Source organism: Pelecanus crispus, chromosome 3 (assembly GCF_030463565.1).
Source record: "Pelecanus crispus isolate bPelCri1 chromosome 3, bPelCri1.pri, whole genome shotgun sequence".
Taxonomy (NCBI): Eukaryota; Metazoa; Chordata; class Aves; order Pelecaniformes; family Pelecanidae; genus Pelecanus; species Pelecanus crispus.
In genome coordinates this window covers 10,204,502-10,223,384 of record NC_134645.1, presented here as the reverse complement: position 1 = coordinate 10,223,384, position 18,883 = coordinate 10,204,502, and positions in this window count along the sequence as shown.

Genomic DNA, 18,883 nt, shown 5'->3' with positions numbered 1-18,883 from the left:
TTGCCCATTTCTGCTTTTTTTAATAGATTAAAACTCTTTGAGTAAATTTTATCACTTTGTGTAGCAAATAGCAAGATCTTCAAAGATGCACTTCAAACACCCTTTTATTTGGATACCACAAGATGACACACTTAAGTCAAATAATAATGATACAATGGTTCTATACCTCTAGCGCCAGTGACCTAACAAGACCTGCTCTTGATTATAAATTTACAGATGAGATTCTCTGGGTTTAAATGGGAGAAACAAGGGAGGGAGCAAAGCTTAGGGAATGGATTTATTTTGTGTATTGTTCCTATGTTCAAGCCGTATTTTTCCAAATGAAATGAACCTGACAGAAAATATATGCAAACTCATTTTCAATCTAGCTTGGGACAGTGCATGCAGCTCTAGTAAGCACCATGGCTTCATTCATGTGGAAATACCTGTATGTTCATATGTATATATGCATATCACAACCAATTCCCCCTTCCTGTGCCCCATTTTTTCCTGCCAGTGGGAGGACCAGGTAAGTGGTTATGCAGAGCCTCTGCAAACAGTGCAGAACCAGTGAGGCTGTTTCACCGTTCAGACTCTCTCCTGGCTTCCTTCTTTGCTGGCACAAAACACAATCGCAGCTATAATGTGACTCACAGCAGCTATTGCCAAAACTTTTCTTTTTCTTTCTTTAGGGGAAAAAAAAAAAAAGAAAAAAAGAATGCTAGCTGCATTAGATGCTCTAGAGCATTTCCTGGCTCCTACATCAATGCCTGTGTTCCTGGAGTTACCAAAATCCCTGATTTCTGGCTACTTCAGCTAGAGTATAGGTACTGGTCTTCCTCCAAATCAGCAAGCCCCAACATGTGGCTGTAGAGAAGCTGAAATAAATATCTATACACATCATAGATTATTCAGAATTAAAGCCATCGTCATGATAAAGGTATTTTTTTCCTGCCTCTAGAATAATCCCTTTAACTAAACCCAACTGAAACAGAGATTGTGAAACAGTTGGCTATTTGCTTTCTGCTGCACCTTTTCCAACACCTTCAAATACATCCATGTTTGGAGAAAACACAAAAATAAGAATTCTGGTTAGCTTGTATTGACAGAACAAGACTGATGCCTTCTAACTAACAAAGGCTCAGCTGGCTAGAACAGACACCAGGAGTAAATTAGAAACTAAATTAAACGTAATGGGGATCCAGGTCAACCCTACAGGAAAAAAAAAAAAAAAAAAAGTGAGCACAATGTTACGGTTAAGAGCCAGATCTTTAATGTAGTACCCTGAAATACTCTGCTCCAACCCTAGGATCTCAGCAGCACTTCAAGGTGACTGAGAGTCTGAATTCCACTTCAGCTGCTGCCTAGAGCTCTCTGCCACAGGGCTCAGCACCTTACTTAAGCTGATGCACCTTCCGGGGCTCCACACAGGTACACCAGTCTCCCTGGGTCTGTGCTGCTAAACAAAACCCTAAAATAGCTGTGAATAGGTAGCTACGTGTTCTTTGGTTTCCCTTCCTATCTAATTAGGAGCATATTAACTTCTTTCTGTGCAGATAATGTGCAAGACATAACAGGAAGGTATCTTCTTTTACTATTCATAGATACAGTGGCTAGCACAATAAAACCTAAGTTTGAATTTCTAGACACTGCTTTTGTACTTACAAAACACAAAGGAAGTTTATTGTGCTAGAAGGAAAATCATTTGTAAGTCCCAGACGTGCACCACCCACAATAATATAAAACATTCACTGAAAGCTAAAATGGCAAAAAATGGAGAGAAGAGGTGAAATAATTAACCATGGCACCAAGAATGCTACAGAAAATGTGTATTAGCTAATACCATATTATGTATTATAAGATATATCCTCTCTCTTAAAAGGAATCAGCAAAAGGAAATAATTGAAATATATTGTTACTGATGAGTGGCCAAAAGCAGAATAAAACAGCACCACCTGTTTCAGATACAGACTGAAGCCTGTCTTAGGCAGTCTACCCAAGGGAGCAGCAAAAATCAGTAGCCTAGCTGAGGGCGTCTTTTACTAAAGGTCAGACAAAACTGCAGGAGAAACCTCAGGGATCCCTTAAAGTGGTTCCCTAAGACAGGGGATGCCTGATGGAGGTGGAAAGTTGTGCAGGTTTCGTTGTGTTTATTAAACACACACTAAAATATTAAACATGGTAACAGTGGCTAAACTAAATCAAACATACTCTAAGTATGATACAAATCATCGTTAGGCAATGTAAACAAACACTCAACACACACAAAGCCACACAAAGCCTTTATTGCAAATCTCAGCAATTAGATCTGTCCCCAGAGAGATGCCACCGGCTCCAGAAGCCCGCAGCCCCTGGCCGTGGAGCCCTACTTGGTTAAGGACACTGGAGACAGGTGGGCTTTGCATCAGCCCGCCATGAGAGCCGAGGGAAGCTGCTCTTGCTAAGGGAGTCTCCCGCTCTTGCTCGCTCCGCTCTGGCCCTGCTCCAGGAGCAGCACTTCCCTGCAACAGGGTCTCCACTCAGCCCAAACCACTGGGGACAAGATCTCTTCCAGCCGGGCTTGCCAGCAGCAGCTGCTCCCAACCAAAGAGCCTCTCTCTGGAGAAAACACTCTCTCAAAGCCAGCCATGCTGCAAGAGCAGTGGCTCCTAACATAAACGGTCTCCCTTCAAGAAGAAATACAGGGACGGTCCTCACAGCCAGTCTCTTCCAAAGGGAGCAGCTCACACATTAATCCAATGAATAATTCCAGGCTGGGAGATAAAATATTTAAAGTGAAAAAAAGGCAAAAGATCTTCAGAGCTCACAGTTTTCAAGCCAGCCTTCAAAGCTCACAAGCTCACTATCATTTGCCAAGCAGGATCAACATGAAGAGCATGATTATAAGAAACATGAAAAATCGCACCACCAAATCAACAGGGACTTCAGAATTTAGCAAGTATAGGAGCCAGTGGAGCTGCTGAAATGGCAAGTTCAGTAACTGCAAGCAGAAGTCTGCCATGGTGCCATGATCTAATGTATGATTCAACTGATAGTCATTATATCACATGAGGACAAAACACAGGAATTGTCATATTGGATCAGGCTCATCTCCTATAGTAGCCGATACAAAAATCTCCAGTTGTTAAGCAAAGGAAATCCTCCACCGAGCAGCTAGGGCCTAGCCGCTCTGCTTGGGAAGTTTCTTCCTTACCCCGCTATTCAGAGCATGGTGTACGTCCCAAAGCCTGAAGGTCTGTTTGCCCTCAGGGTTGTTTTTATCTCCATCTAATGTGATCGCGCAAGCCTTCATTCTACACAGAGATGTCTAAACCTGACCTAGAAATGAAGCCTATGAGGATTCATTGCACCAATTTCCACCAGGTTACTTATGCATGGCCTACAAAGTATCTCTTTTAACCCATTTCAATCTTCTCTCCTTTTTTGAAGTAATTCTTGGTTCCTGTTTTCGCGGTAAACAGGAATGCTTAACTCATCTTTCCTATACCATTCTATAAAAACAAGCGCAGCTACGCTATTCCTGTGAAAGAGGATATAGGTAATTCAAAGTTCCTCACCGTTGCTGCAGGCTAAGGGCATGTACACAGGCAATTGCTGTTGGATCAGCTGATGTTCAATAACTTGTTATCACTCACACCACTGAGCTTCTCACTTTCAGAAAAGCCCATTACAAAACTTGCAGTAAAGCTTCTGGCTGGTCAAAGATTTTCTGAAACCCAAATAACTTGTCAAGTGGATCTTTTCTAACCGTATTAAATCTGCAGAAACCATGCCAACTGGAGCTAACATCGTGACCATCTGTATTTTTTATAACATGGCATTTAATGTTACTTCAATCAATTTATTAGGTACCTATTAAGTACCAAAACAATGCTTACTATCATGAAATTCCCTGAATCTCTACTGAAGCCTACTTAAATTATAGATAAACCTGCACTGCTCTTTGTCTTCTGGTGTAATAGATTACTTTAGCAAAGACTGCACTTTTCCCCCAGTGGTTCAGCCACTCTTAGGTATCTATTTTCTGATGATTTTCTACCCTTTGATTTATCAGCTGGTTGTAACATTTCTTCTATTGACATGCCAGTCAATGAATGGCTCATCTTTACTGGCTGAAAAGTAGGTATTTGCTCAAGATATTTGAAGTGAAGACAGATGCTGCAAAATCATTTGATTTCCCTGCAATGTCCTTAACCTTCATAATTGTCTGGCAGGCTTTCTCCTTCACAGATACTTTCAAACTTTGAATTCTTTGTTGTTTGTGCTCATCTGATCAGATTTCTCATCATTTCTTTCCTGCAGTGTAGTCTGGTTTCTATAAGGCTAGTTCCGTTTTCTGAAGAATAGTTGTCCGCTGTAAGTCACTTCTTCAGCTTTAATTTTTAAGTAGGCATGAAAGATTTCATACAGCATGCTTTGAAATAGTACAAGTTTGACTAAACTTTCCAAACTGTTCCTCCCCAAGATGTCAGTGAGAGCAGTTTTATCAAATGTTGAAAGTATCATCACATCTTGCTGGCCTCTTCCACCCTTCACCTCCTGCTCACCCCCCATAAGCCTACAGCTAGGGGCAAAGCTACACGGCGCAGTCTGGGCAAGAAAGGCATACGTGTATGGCTAGAGCTCCTCATGTTACATCATTCCCATTGAAAGAAAAAAAAAAAGAAAAAAGAAAAGAAAAGGAAATTCTGCTTCTGATCCTTGTTTTTGTGAAGATACAATCAGAAATATGATCCATGAGTGCTGACTGAATGCTGTCTGCTCTTGCCTTGAAATGCCTGGCAGAATGAGTTGTCACATGATTTTTACTCATTTTTATAGCAATTCTTTCTCCTTTGATGTAGTAACAATAGACACTGGGATGCATCAAGTGTGTTTCAAGTTCATTCCAGCTCTCAATCACAATGCAATAAGGATTTTGATTTTTAATTCTTTTTAACAACTTATTTCTTCTTCAGTGATATACTGTCAACACCCTGTCCATCTAATCTGGGCCTTTTTTGATGGCTGTGCGGGAAATGTGGGAAGGCATTTTTCCTACCCTGCTACCAGTCTCTACCTGTGCCACTGTATTTTATCTGGACCACACTCTAAAAGCTAGACTTCAGCCTAAAATCCCTGGGCAAATATGCTGCGCACGCTTCTGCATTTCGCTGAACATCCTGCTCTGTAAAGCAGTGTACCAATGTCTCAGTGGCAGTTTTACAGAAGTCCACAAGGAAAGCTGTGTCTGAGAAGAGAATAGCCCTAATGGAATGACCTTTACTGGGACTTGACACCTGCTACCTTGTAAGCTTCTTACACACACAGCTTAATCCACCTGGAGGCTTTTTTGCTTGATGGAAGGTGATAAAAAAGCTGTTAGACTGTAAGCTCTGTCTTAGATTCAAAGCATGTAGGCTCCTTGATATTCTGAAGCTTAGGGCACACAGAGGGGGAAAAATATTTCTTAGTTCAGGTGCAATTCTCAAGTTGCTTATTAGGGATGAACCCTGGTCTAAGAATCACTTTATTGGTATGAAAGTAAAGAAAAGGTTTCCTGATAGGAAGAAGGGTCCCAGTTCCGCAGTACTACAGACAAGATAATGTAATAGTGATCATAAAGCCTTCCTCAGCAGACAAGAAGAACAAAGCAGCCCAACTCTAGAAATTTACAATCCACAGAGGATCAAGCAGATTGTATTCTGGATACCTTAAAGGTGAATGGTGTAAAACATGCATCAATCTATAGTGATGAAAACCCAGTCCCCTCTGATTATAAATAATTCCCCCTTTCTTTGAGACAACAAGGGTCTAAATCAAAAAGTTGTATCAGTGTGATTTTTAGCATGATGGAAAAGGGGAAAAAGCAGAGTAACAGAAAGGCCCCAATGCAGCACTACCTTGGCACAGCTGTTGGAAGAAGCCAGTACACAAAGACTGAAACAGCCTCAGAATTAGAACAGAGGAGGAATTAGCATTATTTGGGAGTTAGTTTTATTTGGAACTTAAAGGAAAAACCAAAACCAACAAACAAAACACCCCCCCAAAAGCTGACCTTCTAAACAGCTGATGTCCCTGAATAGAAAATGACCCATCACTAACCTCTCAAACCGTAGTGGAAGCACAAGTGAGAACAGCATACCAAAAACACAGTGGTGGCTGGGAGCTGAACTAATGTTCTTCAGGTCACTACCCCTCACCACCTTCTCTCGCTGTGCCAAACACCATCTCCCTCAGGGAAGTGAATCCCTGGAGCTCATCTTCCCTCCTGCCTGACCTTAGGTGCATCAAAGCCACCAGCTCTAGCCTTGCAGGACCTGGAAAAGGAAATTGTGCAAACCCTTTATTCCGTACCATGAGAGGAAGCTCAGATGAGCTCTCTTCACCTGAAAGCTTTTCCTAGCAGAAGCTCCCATTTCATGCTCCCCTGGGCATCATTTCTATGCCTTTTTTTTTTCTTTTTTTTTTTTTCCTCTCTCTGAAGGCTAATGTTGACAATCTCCCATCACCATGGAGGCTTCAAATACTTTGTCCTCTGCAGTTGGCCCAGGTGACTAACTTACTATTGAAAGGGTTGGACGCAAGAAGTTCAGAATGGAAAAATTATGCTGAGATTGCTATCTAAGAAACACTGTGAAACAGTCGGATGCTTTTTATTTATTTATTTTAAGGTGGCTGACACCTGTACTGATGGCTTTAGTCACTTAGATCTAAGGACACTTGTAAGATCGGGGTTTGTGTTTGAAACACCCCACTTGTATCATATATGCTAGGCTCTAAATATAGCAGTATCTAACCTTTATCTGCCGGGCTTTATAATATAGGCCATTTATATGAAGTGAGTGGACCATTGATCCTCCTGTTCAAGTTTCCTGAGATTATTCAGCATTAGTATTGCTGTGATTAGTCACACTGTGACTGCTGTTCCTGTAGATTGTTTGATACAGTATATTTCCCACTATACACAAAGCAGCACTGTAGGAAAATCCAATTCAATCAATTTGAGCGGCCCCTCTTGTGCTACATTGGTATATTATGTATTGGACAGATAAAGTTGTGATCCTATCTAATATATTCTTTGGCTGGTTTGACTGATGTACTGAATGAATGGAGATGCCTAATGCTATCCAATCCTGCTGCTGAAAGATAATGGCATCGTTATTTGAAGATAGACCAAAAAGGGGAGTGGGGGAGGGAAGGGTTTAACCACCGCTTCCCACATCTATAGCGAACATGGGCACTGCAGTGTGTGAAGGAAGAAAATCAGGCAGAGGAGACTTCTGACAGTAAGCTGAAGAAAAGTGGAAAGTGAGAACAAGGAAGAACTCTAAATATGGATGTGATGCCAACTGCTGCAGAAATTAGGGTGCCCCATCCTCATTTTCAAGAGGCACCCTGCAAACTGCAAGGCATTTTTAGACAAAAAAACTCTCCAAGCCCCAGGCTTTTGTATTCTTTTCCCGAATTTTTATAATTATTTGTTGGGATGGCAGAAGTGCCTATACCCCTGAGGGAGGGGCCACCACATCCCTGCAGCAGTGCGCACCAACTGGCACAGGAGAGCACTTGCAGCTTCCCTTGTGGCCAACTCTCTAGTGACAGTGCTCCACAACTCCAGGCCTGCCAGGTTTTAAAAATAAGAAAAAAAAGAAAGATAATGTTTTTTTTAAAGTTTCTGCCAGTTGCTGCTGATCTCGAGCCTTAAACAGGTAGCTAATGTTTCCAGGGTTTAAGCTGACTTTCTAACGCCAGGGCTGCACAGAACATTTAAAAGCACATCAGCTTTTACCTAAAACACCTTGGAGCCAGTCCAGGAACAGAGCCAAGAAATTCTCTCCTATGTTATATTATAAAAAAGAAACGCAACAAGAAGTAGCTCATAAGAATGATTATAAAAAAAGGGACAGACATGACAGGTAACAGAAGTGCAGCATTGCCAGACAACAGTTAATGTAAGGCACAATATGTATTGTGTCATAAATGTAAAAGTCTGAGACATGGAAGACAGTGTCATAAGACAACAGAATAATGGTGTCATCAGGTGATATGTTTTGTTAAGTCTTTTATATCTACTCTCTTGATTCTTTCAGTCACTCAGCGTTGCATTTGTTGCCCCTGATGGGTTAAGACAGCACTAAATTTACTGATGACGTACCTTAGTCTGGAAGCAGCACCATTTATAGCACTTGAACTATATGCATTTGTACAGTTGTACCCAATTTGTTATTACTAACATATATCCAGACAGCTTTGCTAGTAATCTGCTGTAGTCACTGGGGACTATTCAGGTGTAGTTCTGATGTTTTAAAGCACCAGTTTAAAAATCACTAATTGCTTAGTTTCCTATTCCAAAATACTCATATTCAGTGAAAGCAAATGATAGTTCATCTGAGGAATACATGTGTATGTATGGAAGGAACCACTACATTGTTGTTGCACAAATTTTCCCTCATTTGAGTAGCAGTATGATCCCAAAGACTTCAGATTAACCAGATCCCACTGCATTTGGGACTGCAGATACCCACCTTTGCTGCTTAAGTTCCTCCTCAGCTTATTTAGTTACTTTTTAATGACCCTCCCCAAGGCCTTTTACACAGATATTTTTCTTGGTTTTAAATACAAAGTTTAATTGACTTTTTTTTGACAATTTAATTAGAATTACCTTTCCCTTGTGATTACATTTCTTTTTACACTTTGTCTTTGTGCCAATTTTGATCCATTTAATTAGTTTTAACTATGTCCCACACTACTCACCTTCAGAAGTACACCTATTACATCAACTCAGCTGTTTTTCTTATATAAATTATCAGAATGCACAGGAACTTTAAGGAAAACCGCTTGTTTCTATTTTTTAATCATACCACAATGATATTTATCAAGTTCTATGGATGACCCACCATAGTGACAACCAGTTTAATGGGATTTTGACTTTTTTGGTTTTTTTTTTCCCCCCCACACTTATACAAGGAGCTTTTGTAAGATAGTAACTAAAAGCCAAACTGTGTGCTAGGAGCCATTGTCAGCTGTTGCCCGTAAGGATGCATTTTAAAATTTCATCATGGATCTCTTCTCACTGAAAAATACTCGGAACTTACAGGCAGCTCTTTGCCTCCGATACATTTTTTTCAAACGCTGTATCCAATTCTTTCTCTGTAAGCTATTGCTTTCATTGACTTTCATGCAGACGTTGAGGATAAAGCAATATAACAACTTAAGGCTGAGGCACATGCATAGCCACAGGCTGATGCTTATATTTATGCCACAAGGCAGGGTGGAAAAGCACATCTACTGTGCAATCTTCAGCCCTGGAGATACTCAGAGCCTTCCTGTACAAGACCCAGAGCAGCCTGATCCCAGCTGGCCGTGCTTTGGGCAGAGGGGGAGCCTATCAGATGACCTTCAGAGTCCCTCTGAGACCTAAATTATTCTACATTTCTACTAACCTGATGAAAAACCTCATGTGAGCTTTGTTGAATCAGGGCATTCTTCTCAACCACTTCCATTTAGCCAACAAAGACATCAAGTTGGGAAGTTTTAAGCCCCGAAATTTGTCTTGCTTAACTTCAGGCACTTAAGAGATGACTAAATTAAGAACCTAGCTGTTCTACACATCATTCCCATTCTGAAAAGACAGAATGACATCATGACTCATGTACACCCCACACCTAGTCAATATATAGAGAGGGATAATTATCATATAACTCAGCTGAGTGCTTAAAACAGGTGGGATGGACTTGGAATCCAGTAGCTCACCAAGGGGAGCCTATAAGGAAGAGTTACTAGCATTTTCTGCATTTCTGCCACTACAGCATACTTACTTCTTTTGACAAACTGAAAACATTCTTTTTTTTATGTTCATCATTAACATTAATGCTTCAAGAATTAAAGTGGCAATGATATTTGAAGTGGTTCCTGTAGTATTACAAACTGAGTTAGTACATTTCTAGATTGCTACCTGATGTCCATAAACTCAGAGGAGTATTTTATACAGCACAGTATTTTTTTCTTCCTCCTTGTGTAAAAATGCAACCTGCTGGACTAATATTGTATATCTTTTTCTAATTATTTCATAGGTGTCAAATCCTTCAATACATGAACTTGCATTTGAAAGTTCAGGAAAGAGTAACAAAATAAGCTGACATCCGCTGTTACTCACAAGAACTGGGGAGAATGGTATTGCTACCATTTCCTTTTAAGCAGATTCTCAAAATTAATCTGAAAAAATTGGTAAATCATTTCCCCTCCCTGTAATAAACGAAGATAACTGGACTGTAACATCCACTCTCTTTCTGGGAAATATAACAGGAGGATATAAACTGAACATTGTGCCCAGCCAATAACACAGGTTATAAGGGGTTTTATCTTGAGTAAAACCAGGCAAATTTTTCTGAACTGATTTGTATCAAGCACTTGATGCCATAAAACAGTATCAACTGACCCTGCGCCTGCCAGATGCAGTTTTTGTTTATCTTGAGGAAGAGGAGCATGTGCTAAAAGACTTATGCTTGCCTTTCAACTGGACTGACCACTGCAGCGTTACTGGGAGATCTCTATCCACAACAGGCATGAACTCAAATTCAGTACCCAGGAGGCTTTCAACAGCAAACTAGACAATTTTCTAAGCAATTTGTCCTTGTTTAATAACAAAACCAAACAAACGTAAGATGAATTTAACCTAAGATGAATTTAACGTGCAAGAATTTCTCTCTAGGCCAGGCATCTTCAGTTTTAAGGACCTTCTGAAGCCCAAAGACAGCCCCCATCAAAACTGAAGGGAAACCACAGGGCTCTTCGTGTCCACAGCCACAATGCAACACAGTGGGTACGTTTTCAGCTTCTCATGGCAGATTCAGAGATTCCCCACTCTTGCTCTGTGAGGAACAGATCACTGTTTACCTGTGTAATAGGAGACATATCCAGATTAACCAGGGGCTTTTTTCCCAGTCACTGTACAGGAGCTCTTTAGCTAAACTCCTTAAATGTTCTAAGAACTGTGGCATGCTTACCACAGATTTTCCATCCATATCTTTGATTCGCCTCCTCCACTGTCTGGAAGAAAGCTAATGATTGGAAAGTATTTTAAAAAGCGTAAATAGGATGATTCAGATAATGCTAGGATGAGCAGTCTGACATCAGCCCTATGAAAAAATCATGAAAAAGCGGATATTAGATAAGTATAAAAATAAGGACGATAATTAGTGTCAATTAACACTAATTACTTCATTAGTTTACGGGGGGGGGGGAAGACATGTTTTTATCAACCAAGCAATCACTAATAAAATTACTGGTTTGGTTAAAGGCAATTACGTTGACCTAACACACTTCTGTAAGGTGTCCGAGTTACCCAAAAGAAGGTTAGAGGTCTAATTATTATATCACATGAGGAAGAGTTATCCACTTCTGAATATGAAGATATCACTATATTAATCTCTAAATCAGCAGAAAATATATGTAACATGATGAAGTAGTTGGTAGCCACAAAGACAAAATTAATAACTAAGAAAGGGAACAATTTAAGCAAGGGAAAGATGGTAGATTCTTCACAATTCAAAATCTTTTAGAAAGAAACCTTCTTAGTGTAAGCATCTGGTATGCTTGCATAACAGACATTAGCAGCTTAATGCAAAATTAAAAGATAAGGCTCTCTGGTTTATATTACAAAAGCGATAATCATAATCGTCTTTTCAGGCCTTAAAATGAATCTATTAGCATGGTTCCAATGTGCAGCACATGGGGTTCCTCAGCATGATCTCAAAGGCACTTTGTTTGATCCAGCTCTTTCGGACACCCTCAGAATTGTTAATCCCAACACTGTGGGGTCTGTCTCTTGCTATTTCTTCTTGTAATGTCCTTTTCATTCCTTCTGCAGCAAGACTTCTGGAGTGTCACTCTTTAGCAGAGTCTTAGCTTTCCTAGATGCCTCCCTGGTGCATCATCTAACTGTGCCTCTGTGCCATTAGGCCAGTTTCCACAAGGATCAACCAACCGCCTATATTACCAACCTGGTTTACATTATTCATTGTAACTCTTTCTTTATTATTGTAACTCTTTCAGATTCTAGTAACATTTTCTGCAGCTTGCTAAAGTCATGCTGTAGCATTATACCTTAAAGCATACACCTTATTTTGTGCCATTACACCTTGAAGGTGCATCTACCTGCAAGGTGACACTGCCATGCAGTGCCTATGCCTGCTGTCATGTACCCACCCCTCCATTTGTTCTCTTACAACCCAAACAGATCCCCATCATACTATGCTGCATTGCCTAGGCACCCAAATTTAAGATCTAATGTGATGCACTTCATCTGAAACCCACCTTCACCTTCCCTGGCTGTCAGGGGAAATCATCACCTCCAAAGTATAGTGGCTCCCTCAACCACTCGAGGTTGGGCCAGCCTCTGGAAACACCTCTCTGCTACACCACCACCACCAAACCTAAGGCAAATGGGATCGTAACTCAGATGAGCAGTTATGGTCTGAAAGTTAGGCAGAATGAATATAAGCCTGTATGTTACCTTTGTAGATCCAAGAGAACTGACACCAAATTAGATTAAGCATTTTCCTCCTTTTCCAAATAACCTTTTTCTTTATGCAGTTTCCTGTTTATAAAATTTCTGTAGCAACCTTAATGGGTATTTTGACCCAGTGTACCTTGTGATAAATGCCATAATCATCCATTTGGAGGCTGTCCCATGTTCTCAAAACCATAGATTTTTGGATCACAGCCCTTTATTTCATTTTCATTTGGCTTCTGTTCCTAAGCACTTTGCTTATTATCAAGCCCTTTTGTTGTGTGTACTCCAGTTCCATCCTACTAATTGGCTACAGTGTAGGTCTATGATCCCTATCAAATTAACTCCTACTGTAATTGAGCCTGCTACATTCACATTGCCTGCATAACCTTCTCTTTAAGTCATGCTCTCATTGCTGTAAGATCTACACCTAATGTCGAACTTGCAATACTTTCCTTTACACTTTCACTAGTGACCACACATCCAAAGCCATCTTGGACAAAAGCATCTCTTATATAAAAACTGAATGCCTTTTTATAACCACAAAACAGCTGACACAACAGTCAATCTCTAATGGTAAAATTAAAAATCAGTCCATTCAGCTAAGTTAGGTGACTCTGTTGATGTTAGAAGGATCAGGGGATTCTTCTTGCATGGCATAGTAGTGAGTGGACATAGTACAAGATATAGTCAAAGAGTCTAAAATAATCAAGATTTTCCATTGGGGCATCTAGGCATGGGTAGTAAGAGTTTCCTTCTGGACAGGTTAGTGACCTTGTGGAAGACAGGGAAGAAACTTTAAATGCCAAAGACATTTCATTTACTCTAGTCATCAAGGCTCTCTATAAAGTCAGTGAAACCTCCATTCTAAGCCAGACACCTGGCCATGCTCTAGAAACCCATTTCATTTGGCTTAAGTAACGCAATAAGAATCCGCTGAAAAAAACAAAATGTTGTTGAAGATTTCCATACAGCTGTTGTTACCCAGAACAAAGCCATGATGTACAGGGGCCAGGATTTGGGGTGGGGTGGCATGGGAAGAGAATGAACTATCAGCAGTACTTTAAGAAGTGGCTTAGTGAAAATAATTAGAACAGGAAATAGAGTCAGCTAAGTAGAAGCTACTTTAGCACTCCTTTTGCTATTTTTATTTGCACTGGTTAATACATTCTTACATCTCAAGATAACTAGGCCAGCTTGTCTGAGGAAACACAGAACAGGGTGCTAATTTCATCTCTGCCTCACAATTCACCAGTGTCAGCACTTCCTGAGCTGGAATTAGGCATCCTGTCCTATTTGATGATGTCGCATAGCAAGTTCTATACATTGTTAGTTTTTGCTGTTAAATTAAGCAGAACAGTCAGATTTTGATGAAACCTGTTGGACTAATAGTATTCACCCACTCTGTGGCCTTCAGTATAATTTTTCCCACCCCTCCCTTGTTAACATCACATCCTGTCATTAGCAGCCACTTGTACGAAGCATCCAAAACTTTCCAGTGCCCTTTAGTTGTTATAATTCTTGGAGTAACCAATTAGTATATAGACTTAATTACACATAGATGATAATAGAAAAGCATCTTGCTTGTGATTGACTAAGCCTGGCAAGCACAATCTGCACTTTAAGAATTTCTGCTATGCAAAATCACCTCAGAAAGCACAAAAACAACATGGTCACTTTCAGTTTGGGGTAAAACTTCTTAAAGATTCTGCAGTATCTTCCTGACAAGTCATCAGCTGCCTCCGAGCACATAAATTCCACTAACATATTAATGTATGGAAATTCCAGAGCAACTGTTTGTCATCAGATTAGAATGTCGATGACTTAAAATAAAGACGAGGAAAGATAGGTGATAAATGCATAGCTGCAGCTTAGGGGAAAAAAAAAAAAAACACAACACAACAAACCTGCGTTAATTTATTTCTAAAAGCAGGTATTTCTGACTGCCAAGTTCCTATTTTTTTGCATGTGCAAGTCTCACTGAATCTACTGTCTGGAGTGCAGACCCACCCAGCCAGACTGAGAAGGGAAAAAAATTGAAATAATTTAACATAGAGGTATTTGCATTAGTAAGGTAACAGGAGTGTTTTAATCTTGTTTCTCTTATCAAATGAAATGAAAGTTATTATAGGGTATTTTTCTTTAGGTTCGTAAGTATTGCTTTATTTAGAGTTGCCCTATGAAAAACCTGCCTTTAATGAAAAGACTTGCTTTCCAAATAGTCAGTGACTTACATGCTTTTAAACCAGCTCTCATTTCTATGAGCAATACTGAAGACTAGAACGATCACAGAGTCTACTAGACAACACCTATTCCCTTCCTTTTCTCTATTTTTGTTTTACTCATACAGCTACACATAAAAATATTCAGAATAAACACGGCTTTGGATGCACAGTTAACAAAAAAAAAAATAGCACACTTATGACCAATTTATTATGTCAGTACAACCATATTGCTGATCCTTCTCTTCCAATCCAGTTGGAGCATCATCCATACAACATTTCTCTCATGAATACAGAGGCTGCCCAATGCTATTTTATTATTTCATGCCTCACATGGAAACAACTGCAGTAACCTGCAGAAACAAGAAAGGACTTCATTTGTTAATGATTTCAGAAAATATTAACTAATTTAGAAATAAAGTTTGGAAGACATTTTTCTCCTGTAAGCAAGCACTAGCTATTTGGTACACAACGAGCACCCATACACCCTGTGTAGCCTCTTAGGCTGTACAACACTGGCGTTGTGACCTGACAGTAATACACAGACAAGGATGGTGTTCACTTCTCACCTCTCCTTTGCGCTGGAAAGAAACACCACATATACACAACTACCTAAGACCAGAGACTTACGAAATGTTCTTGTCTATTATTTTGTATAGTCAAATTGCTTTTCTACACGTATATACCCAGTCTGCCTCTACGCTGTTTGTTTAAATGCAATTCATTCATAATGCTAACATGACACAGATCACTAACAACAAACACAGAGGCACAATTTTTTTCCTTTCAAACCAGTGTAGTCTCCACAGGATAAAATTTAACCTTTCATATTGAGCAGAGGGAAATATTTACAAGATCTTAACATATATTATAATGTGCTCTCTATAAAACAAAATTAGAGCTGAACTCCTTATTCACGTTTAACTGAGGCATACAAACTTCTCCCATATAATTCCAGGCACTTAAATGAGATGTCTGTGGAGGAGCCTGGCTGTCCTATGCTCCCTCTCCACTTGCAAGAGAGACAGAAATAAATTTCCTAAAGTGTGATAATTCCTGTCCTCCCCCACCACCCCTAACCAAAACCTTTCCTTCCCCTCAACCTGAACGGCTTCAGCGAGATTGAGAGGTACACATACAATTTCTCTCACAGTTTTTGATTTATTATCTACATGGAGACAAATTATGGTTGCTTTATAAGAACACAGGACTGGAAGCAATGCCATGGGCTATCACATCAAGAATCTGTTCTCCTCAACTCCCTGTATTTACTTCCCCTGAAGTATCTGTAGAGAGCAGTCGCAGCCCTTTTCAGCCCTCATTTTGCTAGTCCAAACAAGCTGGGGTCCTTTGTTCTCTCCTTGTAAGACAGCTCTGCACCTTCCTGATCACCCTAGTAGCCCTTTCTTGGCGCTTACTCTGGATTGAATTAATCTTTCTCAATTACATCGACCTCAAATGCACACATTGCTGCAGATACAGCCTCATTCTGGCCTTATACAGCAGCAATAATGCTTCCAGGCCCACTGGAAATACTTGCTCTCACACTTCTTTGGATCCTGGTTGTATTTTTCATAGTGGTATCTCATTGATGATTCACAAACCTCCTAAGTTAGACAAACAGACATCAATCTGTCTTCATTCATGTTTCCACAGAGGAGCTTCCAGCTAATCATGCCTACCCCTGGGCTACAACAGTTTTAATGAGTTAAATGAAACAGGCAACAAACATTTTTGTCCTGGCTTCACTAGATGACATATTAAACACATATTAAGGTTGTGATTTTAGAGCTGTATTTCCAAGCCTTCCCCAGGATTAGGCAGCCCCATTCAGCAGCACAGGGCCATAAGGCTAACCTGGCTCTTCCTACCAAGAGTAGCAAGTTTGTGCTGTCTCTTCTTTTTTCTTTTATTTCTGAAATATTTTATTCAGCTCGCCAGAATGACTGAAACTGAGAAATCCAAACAGCTTAATGATACAAAATGGTTCAAATTAGTGTCTGTCTTGTTTTTCTCTGTAGTTTAAGGGATCAATATTAATGAAGAGAGAAGCTATAAACATCACTAATGAGGATGAAGTGGAATATCCCCCACCAGAGCCGTATGCACTTGAGCTTGCACCAAATGAAGATGACATCCAGTATTAAAGGCTGCATTTTAATCCAGCCACAATAATAACAGTGAAGTTAGTGCTATTGGTAAATTTTAATAGATGATGTCTTACAAAAGCACCCTACTTGAAATTCAGCCCAAAGACTAAATTAAAGTCAAAGCCCTAGTCAGTTAACTGGGCTATAACATGTGAAGAATTGATTTTCTTATTTTCAGCTGTCAGACCTGCTACAAAGAATGAGTTTTAATTCTAGGGATGTTATTAAACTCCTTGCTTAACTGGCAGAAAAATGGAACCGCTAGCCAGGCGATAGTGGTGCGGCTGTCGGAGTGAATGACACCTGTCAGAGTATGATGAATGACCCTCTCTGCCCCACAATCCCCTGCTCTGTCACTCAGGTGAGGGCCATTAATCTTCATCGAGGGCCTGTCAGGCTGGGCAGCCACGACGACAAAACGTCTTCTTGCATTTGCCACCGCCACGCACGTAACAATGCGATATTCTTATTGTCACAGCGACGCTGAATTAGCATAATTTATTATGACTTTCCTCTCCCCGAGCCCCCTCCCCACCCAAAACCCAAGTAGGGGAGAGATGCGATTAGACAGATGGAGGGTAGGCCCAGCCTGCCAGCCCCGGAGCCCCCCGCAGTGCTTGATGAGGAGTGGAGCATCTCTACAAACCAATCAAAAAGCTGGCAGTTCAATTACAGAGTAATAAAGGGACATTCATCATTCAATTAGGCACCTGTCATGGTTTCACAAAAGGGAAAACTTCTAACCTGAGACTCCAGGGAGAGGATGCTACAACCAGGAGGCAGAGAAATAAATGAAAAAAGGACAAAGTCAATTACTGGCCAAACCAGACAAAAGGAAATATGTTAAAATAAGGGAAGAGTTATCCCTAGGCAAAAATCAGGAAAGTTACATGACCTTACAAAGATTATAAAGGGCTAGCATTAAAAGAGCTGTGCCACGCTACTCTACGACACTACCAAATTTCCCCCTTTACAAGCTTCAGTGAAAGCTGAAAAAGCTGAATGTTATCATTCATATGAATGACATATGAATGTCATCATTCATAAAGAAAGCTTTAGGGAAATAGATTGTAGTTTAAAAGCCCCAATATTGCTACTGCAAGAGCATACAACACACACCATCTTTAAAAGGAACACACCTATTCATCTCAGCTTGTTGCTGTGCCTTGTTTGAAATGCTATAAACACCTGGGGTGATTCTTCCTATCATGTTAGAAACACTAGCAATTCTGTTAAACACCAACAAAACTAGGTGAGCCCTCAAAAAAAAAAAACCAAAACCCAAAAAAACCACCAAAACCACAACAAACCACTAACGTGCCATATAAATGCTAAGACTTTGGTATGTAAAACAACAGAGAACCTAAGCAGCCATGCTTCATTCAAAGTTATTTTGTTCAATTTCTGTGCTTCATAGTTTGCAGAACCCAGATCTTGAAAGTTATCGAAAATTAGAACATGGCAGAGATAAGATTGTTCATCAGGCAGAGACTGGAACTAATGTGGATTTATCCTGTTCTGCAGCTGCAAATAACAGGTAAAAAAAATAATAATATTAGATTGCTGAACAGCTGCTTGTGCAATAAACTCTGTTAAGTTGATTACCTGCCTGCTAAGAAGGTTTACAGTAAATTGCGACTCCAACATTAAATTACCAGAGCAGCAAAGGTAGGATTTGGTTGGAAAGATGTAAGACTAATCCAAAAATGTTCTTTAGAGGTGATGAATGAAACCCTGTATAACCAGCTAGAATGGGTAGAAAAGTCTCAAGCACCTTGATGATTTGAATCCAATGCTCATTTTCAGAAGGGCTGTCCAAGCCTTAGTGCCTGCTTCCACAGAGCAGCACAGGGCCATGAGGAATCCTCCATTTATCACTGTATGAGCATAACGCTGCGTGTCAACTCATCCCCCGGCTCCGTCACAGTAAGCCCAGGAGCATGCCACGCTAACATAGCTATAAGGTTTCCAGGAGACAAGATAGTTCCTGTGTGGCGTTGCAGTTTGACATGTAGATGTGTCACCTCACTCAGATGTGG